We start from the raw sequence: 19,664 nt of genomic DNA, 5'->3' as shown, positions 1-19,664 counted from the left end.
AGGCCTTACTATTCCAAATAAGAGGAAGGGAAGCATAGATAGAAAACACTGCTTCAAAGCAAGACCAAAGCCCAGCAGGGCAAACTCCAAATCCTATACCTTCATGTTTTAACAACTACTTGATTCTTGAACTCTGTTCATAGGCACCCATTGTTGGATTCCCTAGACTACAGTTTGTAAGTCATCCTCTCTATCCATCCCTTCCTCTCTACTTCCTGTCTCCTTCTTCTAAATCCTTCTCTTCCTTTCTCTTTCTACTCTCTTTCCATTTCATTTTTTTCTCTCATACCCTCTTTCTTCTTTTTCTCTTTCTGTTCCCTTTCTCTCTCTTTCTTTTTCTGTCTCTCACCATGTCTCTGTCCCTCAGCCTCCTCTTTTCCATTTATCTTTCTCAGTCTCTTCCTCTTTCTTCTTCTCTCATTCCACTTCTCTCCTGATCAATCATTCTCTCTCTCAGGTTCTAATTTTTCTTTCTTTCATTCCTCATCTCCCTCTATCCCTTTGCATTTTTCCTCCACTCTATTGCTTTCTCTTTCATTTCACGCCTCAATTCAATTTCTCTTCACACTTTTCTTTCCCTTTTCCTCTCCTGCTCCTTTGCTCCTAGTCCCTCGGCTTCGCTTTCTTATTCCCTCCCGCTCTGACATTCTATCTCCTTTTTTTTTTTTTTTTTTTAGTTTGAAAATCTCTTCCTGCCTCATTTCATGCACCTGAAATATTACTTTCCCTCATTCCAATATTGTTTAATTTTATTTTGATCCTTTCCAATAGGTGATATATATATATATATATATATATATATATATATTTTTTTTTATTACATATTTTCCTCAATTACATTTCCAATGCTATCCCAAAAGTCCCCCACACCCTCCCCCCACTTCCCTATCTACCCATTCCCATTTTATTTTATTTTATTTTATTTTATTTTATTTTATTTTATTTTTTTTGGCCCTGGTGTTCTCCTATACTGGGGCATATAAAGTTTGCGTGTAGTAATGGGCCTCTCTTTCCAGTGATGGCCGACTAGGCCATCTTTTGATACATATGCAGCTAGAGTCAAGAGCTCCGGGCTACTGGTTAGTTCATAATGTTGCACCTATAGGTTTGCAGGTCTCTTTAGCTCCTCGGATACTTTCTCTAGCTCCTCCATTGGGGGCCCTGTGATCATTCCAATAGCTGACTGTGAGCATCCACTTATGTGTTTGCTAGGCCCCGGACTAGTCTCACAAGAGACAGCTATATCAGGGTCCTTTCAGCAAAATCTTGCTAGTGTATGCAATGTTGTCATTGTTTGGAGGCTAATTATGGGATGGATCCCTGGATATGGCAGTCTCTAGATGATCCATCCTTACGTCTCAGCTCCAAACTTTGTCTCTGTAGTCCTTCCATGGGTGATTGTTTCCAATTCTAAGAAGGGGCAAAGTGTCCATACTTTGGTCTTCCTTCTTCTTCAGTTTCATGTCTTTTGCAAATTGTATCTTATATCTCGCTATACTAAGTTTCTGGGCTAATATCCACTTATCAGTGAGTACATATCATTTGAGTTCTTTTGTGATTGTGTTACCTCACTCACAATTGCTCTGTAGTAAAGCTTTAGGTCAGGCATGGTGATTCCACCAGAGGTTCTTTTATCCTTGAGAAGAGTTTTTGCTATCCTAGGTTTTTTGTTATTCCAGATGAATTTGCAGATTGATCTTTCTAATGCCCTCCAGGTCCTACCATTTGCCTAGGAATTTCATAAATTCATTCTTTTTAATAGCTGAGTAGTACTCCATTGTGTAAATGTACCATATTTTTTTGTATCCATTCCTCTGTTGAGGGGCCTCTGGCTTCTTTCCAGCTTCTGGCTATTATAAATAAGGCTGCGATGAACATAGTGGAGCATGTGTCCTTCTTACCGGTTGGGACATCTTCTGGATATATGCCCAGGAGAAATATTGCGGGATCCTCCAGTAGTACTATGTCCAATATTCTGAGGAACCGCCAGACTGATTCCCAGAGTTGTTGTACAAGCTTGCAATCGCACCAACAATGGAGGAGTGTTCTTCTTTCTCCACATCCTTGCCAGCATCTGCTGTCACCTGAATTTTTCATCTTAGCCATTCTGACTCCTGTGAGATGGAATCTCAGTGTTGTTTTGATTTGCATTTCTCTGATGATTAGAGATGTTGAACATTTTTTCAGGTGCTTCTCAGCCATGCGGTATTCCTCAGGTAAGAATTCTTTGTTTAGCTCTGAGCCCCATTTTTTAATGGGGTTATTTGATTTTCTGGAGTTCACCCTCTTGAGTTCTTTATATATATTGGATATTAGTCCCCTATCTGATTTAAGATAGGTAAAGATCCTTTCCCAATCTGTTGGTGGCCTTTTTGTCTTATTAACGGTGTCTTTTGCCTTGTAGAAGTTTTGCAGTTTCATGAGGTCCCATTTGTTAATCCTCGATCTTATAGCACAAGCCATTGCTGTTCTATTCAGGAATTTTCCCCCTGTGCCCATATCTTTGAGGCTTTCCCCCACTTTCTCCTCTATAAGTTTCAGTTTCTCTGGTTTTATGTGAAGTTCCTTGATACACTTAGATTTGACCTTAGTACAAGGAGATAGGAATGGATCGATTCGAATTCTTCTACATGATAACCGCCAGTTGTGCCAGCACCATTTGTTGAAAATGCTGTCTTTCTTCCACTCGATAGTTTTAGCTCCCTTGTCAAAGATCAAGTGACCATAGGTGTGTGGGTTCATTTCTGGGTCTTCAATTCTATTCCATTGTTCTACTTGTCTGTCACTATACCAGTACCATGCAGTCTTTATCACAATTGCTCCGTAGTAAAGCTTTAGGTCAGGCATGGTGATTCCACCAGAGGTTCTTTTATCCTTGAGAAGAGTTTTTGCTATCCTAGGTTTTTTGTTATTCCAGATGAATTTGCAGATTGATCTTTCTAATTCATTGAAGAATTGAGTTGGAATTTTGATGGGTATTGCATTGAATCTGTAGATTGCTTTTGGCAAGATAGCCATTTTTACAATGTTGATCCTGCCAATCCATGAACATGGGAGATCTTTCCATCTTCTGAGATCTTCTTTAAGTTCTTTCTTCAGAGACTTGAAGTTTTTATCATACAGATCTTTCACTTCCTTAGTTAGAGTCACACCAAGATATTTTATATTATTTGTGACTATTGAGAAGGGTGTTGTTTCCCTAATTTCTTTCTCAGACTGTTTATTCTTTGTGTAAAGAAAGGCCATTGATTTGTTTGAGTTAATTTTATATCCAGCTACTTCACTGAAGCTGTTTATCAGGTTTAGGAGTTCTGTGGTGGAATTTGTAGGGTCACTTACATATACTATCATATCATCTGCATTCTATCTCCTTCTTTGCCACTTCTTCTGTTCCTAACTTTCTCTCACTTTCTCTTCTCATATTTCATGAATCTTAAAAAAGAAATCCCAAGCAAATTCTTCACCTCTTTGTCTTCACTAATTCTTCATTGATTCTTTTTTTTTTTTTCCCACACGTGGAAGCCATTTGGAAGTATGAAGTTCCTCTATCTACTGTTGGTCTGGCTCCTTGACAAATTGAGTCTTCTTCCTTTACTTCTTCTCAACACTTACGCAATGTAGTGTACTGATGATGTATTCTATTTGAACTTACATTTTGTTTTATTTCATGTTTAGGTCTTTTTGTCCTATCAAAAATTAATTTAGAATTTATTTTTGTTCAGTGTGATTGATATGTATATAACTTCATTTTTTTCAACATGTATTTAACCAGGCTTTCCAACACTAGTTTTCAAAAGTCTGTCGTTTCACTTGTGTGTTCCTGGCATCTTTTAAAAATATTAGATGGCTGTAATATCACCTCAGGCTGTTGTCTTGGATATTGTTCTCTCAGTCTACATTTCTGCTTTTATTCCAGTAACATGTTACTTTAAGTCTGGAATGCTATCAGGATGGTTTTGGTGTGCTAGAGTCTTAGTGATTCCATATAACTTTTAGGATAGTCTGTCAGTCTTTCTTTCTCTCTTTCACATATGTTCCCGTTTCTGTGAAGGATTAGATAGGACTTTTAATTGGAATTCCAATCATGACCTTTGGTAGAATAATAATTTCTCCACTACTATTTCAAAAGCATGTTATATCTTTCCAGTACTTTCATCTTTATTTCTTCAGAGACCTAAAATTTTAATTGCAGAAGTCTTTTTCCTGCTAAGAGATATTCCTAGATATTTGATTTTCTTTCAGGCTATGGTAAATAGCTTCATAGAAAGTTTGGGAGTGTTCTTCCTGTTTCTGGAAAAGTTTTTGAAATTTGTATTTTGATCCACTGATCAAGCATTAATGAATGTTTTGTTTGATCTCTAGTTTCTTAGGACTAGATGCCCAGATTTGTCTTCTGAGTATAAAGGGCACAGATTTGGTTTATAGTTCTATATGCAAGCAAAACACATCTCCATATAAAAATGAAGACATAAGAAATGATCCATTGATTCTCACCTGTATTCTGTGTTTACTAATAATTAAGTATCATTATTTCCTTGCTACATGACATGCCTGTTTTTCCAGATGTCTACTTTTGCCAAGATGAAGGGTGAGGATTCTTCTCAGAGCAATCTTGCTTTTTTGTTCTCTTCTGATTGGGCCCTGTTTTCTGTGCTCTTATTGTAGTGACACAACAATGGTGGACTACCTTTTTTTTTTTTTTTTTTTTTTTTTTTTTTAAACTAGCTAACTACCTTTCTGACCCTTGCCTCTACTGTGTGTGTCCAGGGTAAAGCAGGGGACTTCTGGTATAACCAAAAATGTTACAAATTGATAGCAACTGTGATAGCATTTTGAATAGTATGAAAGCATGCTTTACACTACTCAAACACTAATCCTGAGACTGAAGTGAAGTATGTCTTCCATAGTAAGTTGTTCCTATAAATTTAAGTTGGGCATGTAAGAGTGATTGCACTAGCCTCTGTTTTTGGTTTGTTTTGATTTTTGTGTGTGCATGTCTACTTGTTTTTGCCTGTCTCTCTGTCTATCCATCTGTGGTTTTTCTGGCTAATAAATCCTAGGGAGGTATTGGTAAGATCTTTGTTTGTTAGCCAGATCTGGACCTTCTTAAATAGAAATGTGGGTCTCTTTAACATTTTTATGACGCATCAACTACACACATTATAATATATGGACAAATGAGCCCTTTGATGTGTAATTCTATTATCTCAGACTTGAATGAGAGAAAATGGGACTTGCTGGCACCACTCTATCTGAACAGAAATCCAGAGGTGAAAGCAGATGTATTAAAAGTCGATGTGAATCATCTATTTATAGTACTTTGAAGTTGTGCCAGAGACTATAGGGGTGAAACAATGAAGGATGGGGCCTCAGTTTGGAATGGGAAAAAATGTGCAAGAACACAAGGCTCCAGCATTCTTTAGGACACTAAAGTGATCCTGCCATGCTGAAGTCACCTTCTCCACTTCCCTTTTCACTTCACCTGCAGGGAAAACCTATGTAGCTGCACACAGAGATAAGTAAATGCTAAAGCTCACTGCTGTCTGATACCCATTCCTCAAGAATATGAAAAGGGCATGTCTTCTTTTTCAGGAACTTGGTGCTTAAATATTTTTGTTGTTATACTTTTTTTTTTAAACCTCAGGGATATCTTAATAGGGTTTATTGGTTTGGAAGACCACAGTGATACAGACAGACAGACACAAAACAAAAGAAAACAAAGCAGGTAGACATGTACACACACAAAGAACACACCACACCACACACTCACACACACGGAGAAGCAATCACAAATAAACAAAGAAAATGCCTGATTGCCATCACTCTTGCCTGTCCACCACAAAGTAGATGGTGGGAACTTACTAACCAAGAGCTCTATAATGAAAACATCATATCTATAAGAAAGATATAAAGATACTAGAAAATGGAAAGAAATAGCATGCATTTGGATTGTAAGATTAATAGTGTGAAAAAGCACTGTTCTACCTAAGGCCATGATTGGAATCCATATAATCTCAATGAAACATCCTACCTCATCCTTCACAGAAATAGGAAACATAAAAGAAAAAGAGAAAGAAAGACTGACAGTCTATCTTGAAATTAATAGAGAACCAAATAAAAGACTCTAGTTTACTGTAACAGTCCTGATAGCATTCCAGACATGATATATTACAGACCCTTAGTAATTAAAACAATATGGTGAAGGCACAAACACAGATATATAGATGGAAGTAACAATATGCAGAAATAAAATGAGAATGTGCAACTACAGCCATCTGATATTTGAAAAGATACACAGAAACACACATTAGAGGAAGGACAGGACCTTCATAAAATGGCACTGACAAAACTGGATACACACATGTATAAAAATAAAATTAAGCAGTGTATCACTTATCCTGAATAAAAGTGATTCTTCAAGGCATGGAAGACCTAAATGTGAAGCACAAGACACTAAAGAAGCTATTAGACTCTATCTCTCTCCTTTTCTTTCTCTAGCTTTCTCTTTCTCTATTACTTCTTTCCCCTTCTCTCTCTTACTCTCTCCCTCAGCTTTTGTCTCTGCTTCTCTCCCCTTCTCTTCAGTATGGGATAGGTGTGGGGAAAGACATAATAAAGAGGACTAAATTACCTGTCTTTGTACCAAATGTTTGCAGTATTGCATGAGATCAAAAGAAGGATTTGAGGTCAGAAGAAGGCGTTGAATACTAGACAAACAGAAAGACAGAGGTGGGAGAGAGAGAGAGAGAGAGAGAGAGAGAGAGAGAGAGAGAGAGAGAGAGAGAGAGAGAGAGAGAAAGAGAGAAAGGTTGAATAAAAAAGAGAGGGAGTATAGGGAAAAATGAAGGTCAGGAGAAAGAAAAAGACAGGAAAGGGGAAATGGTTAGAAAGCTGGAGACATAATTTTATGAAAGAGGAAAAGAGTGCTGAAGAGAGAGAGAAAGAGGGAGAAAGAAGCAGAGAGAAAAGCTGAGGGGGAGAGTAAGAGGGAGAGAGAAAGTTGCAGTAGAGAAAGAGGAAGAAAGAGCTAGAGAAAGAGAAGAAGAGGGAAAGAGTTAGAGTTATACAGTAAGATCAGGAGAAAGGGGGTACAAGAGAGATGGAAAGTATGATGGAGGAGAGAAATCGAGAGGGAGAGAAACAGAGGTATAGGGGAAGGAGAAAGGGAGAGTGGTAAAGTGAGAGAGTAAGACAGTATGAGAAAGGGAAAAAGAGTCCCAAAGAGTAAAAGGAGGGAAGAGACGAAGAGTGGGAGAGAGGGGATAGAGGGATATAGTGAAAGAAAGAATGGTAGAGAGAAACAGTGATACAGAGAAAAAGTTCAGGAGTAAAAGAAAGTAAGAAGGATAGGAAGCAAGAGGGAGGGAGGGGATGCAGAAAAGAAAAAAAAAGAGAGAAGTGAGAGTGATAGAAAGGGAGAAAGAATGAGAGAAAAAAGAGAGATGGAGAGGGAGAGGGAGAGAGAGAGCAGATTGACAGGGATAGAAACAGCACATCTCATATAGGTAGAGGGAGAAGATTAGAGATACAGAGGAAGAGTGAAAGACAGAACAGAGAGGAATAATGAGTGGGAGAGGGTTAGATGAGACAGAAAGGACAAGAAATGGAGAGAGAAATTGAGAGTGGCACAGAGTGAGAGAGAGGCAGAGAAAGAGGTATAGAGAATGAGTTACAGAGTAAAACAGAGAGAGAAGGAGAGAGGTAGAGAGGAGATAGACAAAAAGAATGAGGTGGAGGGGGAGATCAAGGAAGAAAGGAAGAGAGGCAACAAAAGCAAAGGAGGAGGAGAAAGAGATGGGTAAGGGAGAGAGGAAGAAAGCAGATAGGGAGAGAAAGATAGAGAAAGTGAGAGCTATGGAGTGCAAGAGAGAGTGAAAGAGAGAGACAGACTAACAGAAACAGAGAGGGATACAGGGAAAATTTTTGGGTGGGGGAGAGAGGAAGAAAGAATGGGAAAGTGTGGAATGAAAGAAGAGGACAGATGGAAAGGCAGAAAATAAGTGAGCAGTGGAAAGGGAGAGAAAGAGATAGAGGGGGCAGAAAGGGAGTAAGAAAATGCATGAGTAACAGAAAGTGATGGGGAGAGAAAGAGGCAGGGAGAGACAAGAAGGAGGCAAAGAAGGGAGAGGGAGAAGGTGGGAGAGAGAGAGAGAGAGAGAGAGAGAGAGAGAGAGAGAGAGAGAGAGAGAGAGAGAGAGAGCAGGCGAGAGCAGGCGAGAGCAGGCGAGAGCAGGACAGAGAGAAAGTTCAGGAGAAAGAAAAAAGCATCAGATATTGATAGCATGAGGAGGAAAGAATATAGATGTACAGAGGGTCAGAGAGTGAAAATGAGAGAACAGGAAATAGAGATGGAGAAGGCAGGATAAGAGATGAGTGGCTTGAGAGAGGCAGAGAATAAGAGGGAAAGAGAGTGTGAGAGGGAGATGAAAAGAGAGGGGTATGTTGAGTGGAAGAGAGACGGGAGACGGAAACAGTGAAGAGGGAGGAAGACTGAGGGATATAGAAAGAGTAGGAGAGATGTGAAGAGAGACTGAGAATAAACGGAGGGGTAGAGAATGTGGGAGAGAGAAGGAGAGGGAGGGAGGGAGGGGGAGAGAGAGGGGGAGAGAGAGAGAGAGAGAGAGAGAGAGAGAGAGAGAGAGAGAGAGAGAGAGAGAGAGAGAGAGAGAGAGAGAGAGAGAGAGAGAACAAGCACAGGAAATTGAAGGGGAAGGGATATGTCTTTTTTAAGTCAGTGTTCTACTGTTGTGAGGAGTCACCATGACCAAAACAAATTCATTTGAAAGAACACACATTTATTTGGGGCTTGTTTACAGTTTCAGATGCTTAGTCCATTATCATCATGGCAGGGAACATGGCTTTGGAAAAGTTGAGAGCTACATCCTGATCTGTAGACACAGAAAGAGACTCTGGGTTTCACATGGGCTTTTGAAACCTCAAGGCCCACCAGCTGTGATAAACTTCCTCCAGCAAATCCACACCTTTAAGTCTTCTAATCCTTTTAAACAGTCCACTACCCCAGTGGCAATGCATTCTTCAAACATGTGAGCCTATGAGGGCCATTTTCATTCAAACTACCACAGAAGGGTATATAGAACAGGATCGAAAATGGGAGAGGGATCTGATGAGAGAGAGGTAGAGTTAGAGAGTAGGAAAGAGAGAGAAAGAATGAGAGGGAGAGAGGGAGGCTGAGAGAGACAGAAAGAAAGAGAGTGAGAGAAAGGCAGAGGAGAAAACACAGAGAAAGGCAGAGAGAAAGAGGGAGAGAAGGAGAGAGGGAGAAATAGAAATGGTTTTTAAGTGTGAGAGAGAATGATGGACAGTAAGAAAGAGAAGAAAGAGGAAAAGGAGGAAGACAGTCAGAAGGATATGGCCAAACAGCAGAAGAGAGATAGGGAATAAGATAGATAGGGGATGAAACAATGAGGGTGCAAAAAGAGAAAGAGAGTTAGGGGAGATAAGGAGGGAAGAATAAAGAGAAAATAGGAGAGAGAAGGAGAGGGAGAGAGAGACAGAGAGAGAAAGAGAAGAGAAGAGAAGAGAGAGAGAGAGAGAGAGAGGGAGAGGGAGAGGGAGAGGGAGAGGGAGAGGGAGAGGGAGAGGGAGAGGGAGAGGGAGAGGGAGAGGGAGAGGGAGAGGGAGAGGGAGAGGGAGAGGGAGAGGGAGAGGGAGAGGGAGAGGGAGAGGGAGAGGGAGAGGGAGAGGGAGAGGGAGAGGGAGAGGGACAGAGAACTTGTGTTGAATGAAAATGTAGAGAAATAGAATGTTTGTTACATGCTGGTGAGAAGAATATCTGTGGTTGCTATGGAAAAATCACAGAAGCTTCTGAAAAATTTAGGCATAGGAACCATATTATGGTAAAGGCACCTACTGTGATGAGACACCACGACCAAAAGCAACCCTGGGATTAAAAGACTTATGTCACTAAAAATTTTATTTAACAGTTCATCATCAATAGCAATGAGAGTGGGAACTTAAGCATGACATAAAGCTGGACTGTAGACCTGATGCAGAGACCACAGAGGGATGCTATTCAGTGGCTTTCTTTCCATGGATTTCTCACCCTGCTTTCTCATTTTCACTCTCTCCCTCTACATCTCTCTATACATCTCTCTTCTTTCTTTCTCAAACTCTCAAGAACTTAGAACCCAGGAGCACCATCCCAGGGATGATACCCCCCATAATGGGCTAGGCTCTCCCACATTAATCACTAGTTAAGAAAATGCTCCACTCCCTCCTCTCCTCCAAGTCTCCCTTCACCTCCCCCATCTTCCCATCCTCCTCCTCTCCTGATAAAAGGCTCAGAAAAAGGGATCCTTACCATGGATATAAAACCATCCCTGCACATGAAATTGCAGCAGGTGTAGGAGCATTTTTTTCTATTGAGGTTCAACAAGGCAACCTAGCCTTTGGAAAGGGACCCAAAGGCAGGCAACAGAATCAGATATAGCTCCCACTCCTACAGTTAGAGGTCCCACATGAAGATCAATCTGCACAATTGTTACACATATACTGAAGGTCTAGGTCTGTCCTATGCATTGTCATTTGATGGCTCAGTATTCATGAGCCCCTGTGGCTCTAGATAGGTTGATTCTATGTTTTCTTTTTTGGAGGTTTTTTTTTTTTTTGGAGTTTTTTAAAAATATTTTTTATTACAAATTTCCTCAATTACATTTCCAATGCTATCCCAAAAGTCCCCCATACCTTGCCCCCCCCCACTTCCCTACCCACCGATTCCCATTTTTTTGGCCCTGGCGTTCCCCTGTACTGGGGCATATAAAGTTTGCATGTCCAACGGGCCTCTCTTTCCAGTGATGGCCGACTAGGCAATCTTTTGATACATATGCAGATAGAGACAAGAGCTCCGGGGTACTGGTTAGTTCATAATGTTGTTCCAACTATAGGGTTGCAGATCCCTTTAGCTCCTTGGGAACTTTCTCTAACTCCTCCATTGGGGGCCCTGTGATCCATCCAATAGCTGAATGTGAGCATCCACATCTGTGTTTGCTAGGCACCGGAATAGTCTCACAAGAGACAGCTATATCTGGGTCCTTTCAGCAAAATCTTGCAGGTGTATGCAATGGTGTCAGCGTTTGGAAGCTGATTATGGGGTGGATCCCTGGATATGGCAGTCTCTAGATGGTCCATCCTTTCATCACAGCTCCAAACTTTGTCTCTGTAACTCCTTCCATGGGTGTTTTGTTCCCAATTCTAAGGAGGGGCATAGTGTCCACACTTCAGTCTTCATTCTTCTTGAGTTTCATGTGTTTAGCAAATTGTATCTTATATCTTGGGTATCCTAAGTTTCTGGGCTAATATCCACTTATCAGTGAGTACATATTGTGTGAGTTCCTTTGTGATTGTGTTACTTCACTCAGGATGATGCCCTCCAGGTCCATCCATTTGCCTAGGAATTTCATAAATTCATTCTTTTAAATAGCTGAGTAGTACTCCATTGTGTAAATGTACCACATTTTCTGTATCCATTCCTCTGTTGAAGGGCATGTGGGTTCTTTCCAGCTTCTGGCTATTATAAATAAGGCTGCTATGAACATAGTGGAGCATCTGTCCTTCTTACTAGTTGGGACATCTTCTGGATATATGCCCAGGAGAGCTATTGCTGGATCCTCCAGTAGTACTATGTCCAATTTTCTAAGGAACTGCCAGACTAATTTCCAGAGTGGTTGTACAAGCTTGCAATCCCACCAACAATGGAGGAGTGTTCATCTTTCTCCACATCCTCGCCAGCATCTGCTGTCACCTGAATTTTTGATCTGAGCCATTCTGACTGGTGTGAGATGGAATCTCAGGGTTGTTTTAAGTTGCATTTCCCTGATGATTAAGGATGTTGAACATTTTTTCAAGTGCTTCTCTGCCATTCGGTATTCCTCAGGTGAGAATTCTTTGTTCAGTTCTGACCATCATTTTCTAACGGGGTTATTTGATTTTCTGGAGTCCACCTTCTTGAGTTCTTTATATATATTGGATATTAGTCCCCTATCTGATTTAGGATAGGTAAAGATCCTTTCACAATCTGTTGGTGGTTTTTGTCTTATAGATGGTGTCTTTTGCATTGCAGAAGCTTTGCAGGTTCATCAGGTCCCATTTGTCAATTCTCAATCTTAGACCACAAGACATTGCTGTTTCATTCAGGAATTTTTCCCCTGTGCCCATATATTCAAGGATTTCTCCCACTTTCTCCTCTATAAGTTTCAGTGTCTCTGGTTTTATGTGAAGTTCCTTGATCCACTAGATTTGATCTAAGTACAAGGAGATAGGAATGGATCAATTCACATTCTTCTTCATGATAACAACCAGTTGTGCCAGCACCATTTGTTGAAAATGCTGTCTTTCTTCCACTGGATGGTTTCAGCTCCCTTGTCGAAGATCAAGTGACCATAGGTGTGTGGGTTCATTTCTGGGTCTTCAATTCTATTCCATTGGTCTATTTGTCTGTCAATATACCAGTACCATGCAGTTTTTTTTTTTTTTTTATCATAATTGCTCTGTAGTAAAGCTTTAGGTCAGGGATGGTGATTCCACCAGAGGTTCTTTTATCCTTGAGAAGAGTTTTTGCTATCCTAGGTTTTTTGTTATTCCAGATGAATTTGCAGATTGATCTTTCTAATTCGTTGAAGAATTGAGTTGGAATTTTGATGGGGATTGCATTGAATCTGTAGATTGCTTTTGGCAAGATAGCCATTTTTACAATGTTGATCCTGCCAATCCATGAGCATGGGAGATCTTTCCATCTTCTGAGATCTTCTTTAATTTCTTTCTTCAGAGACTTGATGTTCTTATCATACAGATTTTTCACTTCCTTAGTTAGAGTCACGCCAAGATATTTTATATTATTTGTGACTATTGAGAAGGGTGTTGTTTCCCTAATTTCTTTCTCAGCCTGTTTATTTTTTGTGTAGAGAAAGGCCATTGACTTGTTTGAGTTAATTTTATATCCAGCTACTTCACCAAGCTGTTTATCAGGCTTAGGAGTTCTCTGGTGGAATTTTTAGGGTCACTTATATATACTATCATATCATCTGCAAAAAGTGATATTTTGACTTCTTCCTTTCCAATTTGTATCCCCTTGATCTCCTTTTGTTGTCGAATTGCTCTGGCTAGGACTTCAAGTACAATGTTGAATAGGTATGAAGACATTGGACAGCTTTGTCTAGTCCCTGATTTTATTGGGATTGCTTCAAGCTTCTCACCATTTACTTTGATGTTGGCTACTGGTTTGCTGTAGATTGCTTTTATCATGTTTAGGTATGGGCCTTGAATTCCTGATCTTTCCAAGACTTTTACAATGAATGGGTGTTGGATTTTGTCAAATGGTTTCTCAGCATCTAACGAGATGATCATGTGGTTTTTGTCTTTGAGTTTGTTTATATAATGGAATATGTTGATGGATTTCTGTATATTAAACCATTCCTGCATCCCTGGAAGAAAACCTACTTGGTCAGGGTGGATAATTGCTTTAATGTGTTCTTGAATTCGGTTAGCAGAGAATTTTATTGAGTATTTTTGCATCAATATTCATAAGGGAAATTGGTCTGAAGTTCTTTATCTTTGTTGGATCTTTCTGTGGTTTTGGTGTCAGAGTAATTGTGGCTTCATAGAATGAGTTATTTAGAGTTCCTTCTACTTCTATTTTGTGGAATTGTTTGTGCAGAAGTGGAATTAGATCTTCTTTGAAGGTCTGCTAGAACTCTGCACTAAACCCATCTGGTCCTGGGCTTTTTTTGGCTGGGAGACTATTAATGATTGTTTCTATTTCTTTAGGGGATATGGGACTGTTTAGATCTTTAACTTGATCCTGATTTAACTTTGGTACCTGGTATCTGTCTAGAAATTTATCCATTTCATCCTGGTTTTCCAGTTTTGTTGAGTATAGCCTTTTGTAGAAGGATCTGATGGTGTTCTTGTTTTCTTCAGGATCTGTTGTTATGTCTCCGTTTTCATTTCTGATTTTGTTAATTAGGATGTTGTCCCTGTGCCCTTTAGTGAGTCTAGCTAAGGGTTTATCTCTCTTGTTGATTATCTCAAAGAACCAACTCCTCCTTTGGTTAATTCTTCGAATAGTTCTTGTTTCCAATTGGTTTATTTCACCCCTGAGTTTGATTATTTCCTGCTGTCTACTCCTCTTGGGTGAATTTTCTTCCCTTTTTTCTAGAGCTTTTAGATGTGTTGTCAAGCTGCTAGTGTGTGCTCTCTCCAGTTTCTTTTTGGAGACACTCAGAGCTATGAGTTTCCCTCTTAGAAATGCTTTCATTGTGTCCCATAGGTTTGGGTATGTTGTGGCTTCATTTTCATTAAACTCTAAAAAGTCTTTAACTTCTTTCTTTATTCCTTCCTTGACCAAGGTATCATTGAGAAGAGTGTTATTCAGTTTCCACGTGAATGTTGGCTTTCCATTATTTATGTTGTTATTGAAGATCAGCCTTAGTCCATGGTGGTCTGAAGGATGCATGGGATAATTTCAATATTTTTGTATCTGTTGAGGCCTGTTTTGTGACCAATTATATGGTCAATTTTGGAGAAGGTCCCATGAGGTGTTGAGAAGAAGGTATATCCTTTTGTTTTAGGATAAAATGTTCTGTAGATATCTGTTAAATCCATTTGTTTCATAACTTCTGTTAGTTTCACTGTGTCCCTGTTTAGTTTCTGTTTCCATGATCTGTCCATTGATGAAAGTGGTGTGTTGAAGTCTCCCACTATTATTGTGTGAGGTGCAATGTGTGCTTTGAACTTTACTAAAGTGTCTTTAATGAATGTGGTAGCCCTTGCATTTGGGGCATAGATATTCAGAATTGAGAGTTCCTCTTGGAGGATTTTACCTTTGATAAGTATGAAGTGTCCCTCCTTGTCTTTTTTGATAACTTTGGGTTGGAAGTCGATTTTATTTGATATCAGAATGGCTACTTCAGCTTGTTTCTTCAGACCATTTGCTTGGAAAATTGTTTTTCAGCCTTTCACTTGGAGGTAGTCTCTGTCTTTTTCCCTGAGATGGGTTTCCTGTAAGCAGCAGAATGTTGGGTCATGTTTGTGTAGCCAGTCTGTTAGTCTATGTCTTTTTATTGGGGAATTGAGTCCATTTATATTAATAGATATTAAGGAAAAGTAATTGTTACTTCCTTTTGTTTTTGTTGTTAGAGTTGGCATTCTGTTCCTGTGGCAGTCTTCCTTTTGGTTCGTTGAGGGATTCCTTTCTTGCTTTTTCTAGGGTGTGATTTCCACCCTTATATTGGTTTTTTTCTGTTATTTTTCTTTGAAGGGCTGGATTTGTGGAAAGATAATATGTGAATTTGGTTTTGTCATGGAATACTGTGGTTTCTCCATCTATGTTAATTGAGAGTTTGGGATTGGTGTTCTCTTAGTGTCTGTATAACATCTGTCCAGGCTCGTCTGGCTTTCATAGTCTCTGGTGAAAAGTCTGGTGTAATTCTGATAGGCCTGCCTTTATATGTTACTTGACCTTTCTCCCTTACTGCTTTTAATATTCTATCTTTAGTGCATTTGTTATTCTGATTATTATGTTTTGGGAGGAATTTCTTTTCTGGTCCAGTCTATTTGGAGTTCTGTAGGCTTCTTGTATGATCATGGGCATCTCTCTCTTTAGGTTTGGGAAATTTTCTTCTATAATTTTGTTGAAGATATTTGCTGGCCCTTTAAGTTGAAAATCTTCATTCTCATCAACTCCTATTATCCGTAGGTTTGGTCTTCTCATTGTGTCCTGTATTTTCTGGATGTTTTGAGTTAGGAATCTTTTGCATTTTGTATTTTCTTTGATTGTTGTGCTGATGTTCTCTATGGAATCCTCTGCACCTGAGATTCTCTCTTCCATCTTTTGTATTCTGTTGCTGATGCTCGAATCTATGGTTCCAGATTTCTTTCCTAGGGTTTCTATCTCTGGCATTGCCTTACTTTGGGTTTCCTTTATTGTGTCTACTTCCCTTTTTAGGTTTAGTATGGTTTTGTTTATTTCCATCACCTGTAGGATGTTCTTCCCTTCTCTTCTCTGTTTCAGCATAACTCTCCTATCCTGGCAGTGGTGGTGTTCTGTTTTCCTGGTCTCTGTAGTTACTTCAAGCTTTTTACTCACTTCTAAAGATTTGTAGCCAGGATCCTCCAATAAAAGAGGACATGGAACATTTGTTGTCTTTCTGGGTCTGCATTACCTCAGTCTATATGATCTTTTCCAATTTCCTTCATTTATTTGTAAAGTTAATGATTTTTGTTTTATTTATCAATGAATAGTGCTTTATGGTGTATATGTACACCATTTTCATTATCCACCCATCAGTTGTAGGACATTTAGATTGTTTCAATTTCCTAGTTATTGTGACTATAACAGAAATGAACATGGCTAAGTCGGTATTTGTAAGGTAAGATGCTGAGTCCTTTCGGCATATGCCCAAGAGTGGTATACCTGGGTCGTATGGTAGATTTATTTTTAGCTTCTTGAAAATTTCCACATTGCTCTTCATAGTGGCCTCAGCCATTTGCATCCCACCAACAGTGCATGAGGGTTTAATTTCCCTCACATCTCCTTCAGTATTTGTTGTTGGTTATTACATTGATCTTTGCCATTCTGACTTAGAAAGAAAAAAAAAACTCAAAGTTTTTTTTTTTTTTTTGATTTACATTTACTCTAATTGCTAGGAATAATGACTTTTTTTCTTTTTATTTCTTAGTCATTCATTTTTTCTTCTACTGAGAACTCTCCGTTCAGGCTTAAGTGCTATTTATTTTATTTTTTTTTGGATGGGTCACTTTTTGTTGTAGTTTTGTTTTTGTTTTTGACACTTTGCTTTTTGCTTGCATATTTTGGGTATTATCCTCTTTCCATATATATCTGGGAAAGATGTTCTTCCATTCTGTGGGCATACTTTTCAACTGATTGTTTCTTTTGCTGTGTGGAAACTGTTTATTTCAGAAGACACACTTGTCAATTGATGGCCATAATTCTTGGGCAAATGAATGCTATTTAGGAAATCTTTCCCTATACCTATATCATGTAGGATACTGCCTATGTCTTCTAGAAGTTTCAGTATATCAGGTTTAGGTCTTTGATCAATTTGGAGTAATTTTATGCAAGGTGATAGATAATTTTATTCTTCTGCTTGTGGACATCCAGTTTCTTTGAGTACCATTTGTTGGGGATGCTTTCATTTTTCCCAGAATGCTTTCATATTTTTGTCAAATATTAGGCTGGAGCTACCTTATGTTTACGTCCTCAATTTTATTCCATCTGTCAATCAGTTTTTGTGCCAATCACATTTTTTTTATTACTATGCTTCTGTAATGTATCTTAAGATATATTGTAATCACTCCATCGATGTTTTTCTCGATTAGGATTATTTTGGCTATCTTTGGTGTTTGTGGTTTCAAATGAATTTTAGGATTTTTTTTTTATTTCTTCAAAAAAAAAAAAGAAATGGAGATTTTGATTGAGATTGCTTTGAATTTGTAAATAGCTTTTGGTTAAATGGTTATTTTTACAACATTAATTATACCAGTCTAAAAGCATGCTTTGTCTTTCCATTTTCTGGTATCCTTATCTCTTTCTTCAGAACTTTAAAGTTTTCACTCCAGAAGTCTTTCATTTCCTTGGTTAAGTTTAGTCCTAAATTTATATTCTTCAAGGAAGTGTATCCACGATCTCTATCTCTGTATGCTTTTCTCTGACATGTAGAAAAGATATTAATCAGTACAAGTTGTTTATATATTCTACCACATTGCTGACTTTATCATATCTATGAGTGTCCTGGTAAAATCTGGGGACCTGTATAGTATCATGTCATGTGAATAGGGTTAGTCTGACTTCTTTCTCTACATGTATCCCTTTAATAGTCTTCTCTTGTCTTCTTGTTCCAGCTAGTACTTCAAACACAATGTTGAAGGAGTGTGGATATTGGACATCCTTGTCTGTTTCTATCTCCATTTGGATTGCTTTAAGCTTTCTTCCATTTAGGATGGATTGGATGGGGGTTCTTGTATATAGCTTTTTGTTGTATTGTAGTACATTTCCTTTAGCCCCACATTCTCTAAGATGTTCATGATGAAAGTATATTACATTTTGTCAGAGGCTTTTTCTATACCTATTTAAATGATTTTGTGAGCTTTGTCTTGAGTCCATTTTAGTAGTTTCTTACATTTATTGACTTGCTTCTGTTGAGCCATTCCTGAAGTTCAGGATAAGGCCAACTTCCTTCCTTCCAGTCTGGTCCTCCACATGGGCCAAATCAGAGGCCAGATACCCTCCCACACCCTACAGTCTGTCTGCCTCCCAGGAGGTCTGCACTGACCAGGGACATAGGTAAGAATCTTATCCAAAAACCAATGCCAGCTGGGAAATCCATCAGGTCTTTTAACTTGAGTTTAATGCCAGGGATGGATATGATTGATGGAGAACAGATTCCTACAGGTTGTTCTCTGCTCTCCACACATACTTTATGGTGGATGCATATAAGCATATGCAAGTAAATGACTAAGCAAAATAAATGTGATTTTTAAAATGTGATAAGACACAACAAAAGATGTAGAAATCTTTACATTGAAACCTAGTTTGGAAGTTACCTCTGACTGGCTAGCAAGAGAGTTACAAAAGTGTGAGAGTTATATCCCCACTCTTTGTTGATAGAACACAATAGGTACACATTTACAGAAGGGACAGGGACAGACAACTCTCTAGGAAATATGGAGTTAGAGGGAAAGGCTTCTTAGAAGAAGTGACTTAGTACCGCATAAACCTGTTGGTGAGTAGTGGTTTTTAAGTAGTATTTTTCAGCTGGAGTTTACTGTGGATCTTGCAAGCAGTGACAAGGGGCTCTGATGTTAAAAGAAGTTATGCTTTTGCATAGGGAATGGAGAAAAAAATCCTGGGTTATTGTATATGTTGAGTGCTCTTACAAGGTCCTCAGGTGGAAGGGTTTGAAGTTAATGCCAGTATACCAAGTCTACAATTTAGGGGAGGAACATTTCTATAGTTTGTAAATGTGAGGATGCTACTCTGTGCTTTGTGTACTCTTCCAAATGCTTGCACACATTGATCACAGTAGCCTGAGTTGTGTCATTCATAACTCTTGTATTGTTTTCCTCTAGACCTGGGGTAATGGGTTCCTCAAGTACTGTTCTAGTATGTAGAGGGCCAAGGTTATAGGTGTGAGATGTGTGGAATTTTCAAATTAAACTTCTGATATTTTTTTTTTTTGTGTGAAGATAAAGGAAATAGAAACATGATTACAGACTGTTGTACAATGAGGTGACCTTGATGATTTACAGGCGACCTGGACTGTTAGTAATGTTAGGCAGGCTGCAAGAGAACTTCATCAACAGTTGTAGTTCTAGATGAAAGAACTTTGTTTGTAATATAAACTTTTACAACTTTCCATCTGAAATGTTCATGTATTTATTTTGTATGTGCACATTTCTGCAACAGAACATTTGTGGAGGTCAAAAGATGACTTCTGAGAGTGCGTTTAATCCTTCCACCTTTTAGGTCTTGGAGTTTGAACTTAGTTGATCAGCCTCAGCAGGAAAGCTCTTAATCTGCTGAGCCATCTCACCAGATTCTAAAAGCTCCATTTGTGAAAAGTAGTATTTGTTGTTGTTTCTGTTGTACAGTAGGCAGTGCTTGGACCAGTATAGGGCACCACACAAAC

This window comes from Mus caroli, unplaced genomic scaffold (assembly GCF_978045245.1).
Source record: "Mus caroli unplaced genomic scaffold, Mus_caroli_1 scaffold_6, whole genome shotgun sequence".
Classification (NCBI taxonomy): Eukaryota; Metazoa; Chordata; class Mammalia; order Rodentia; family Muridae; genus Mus; species Mus caroli.
Note: the sequence above shows the minus strand (reverse complement) of the source record.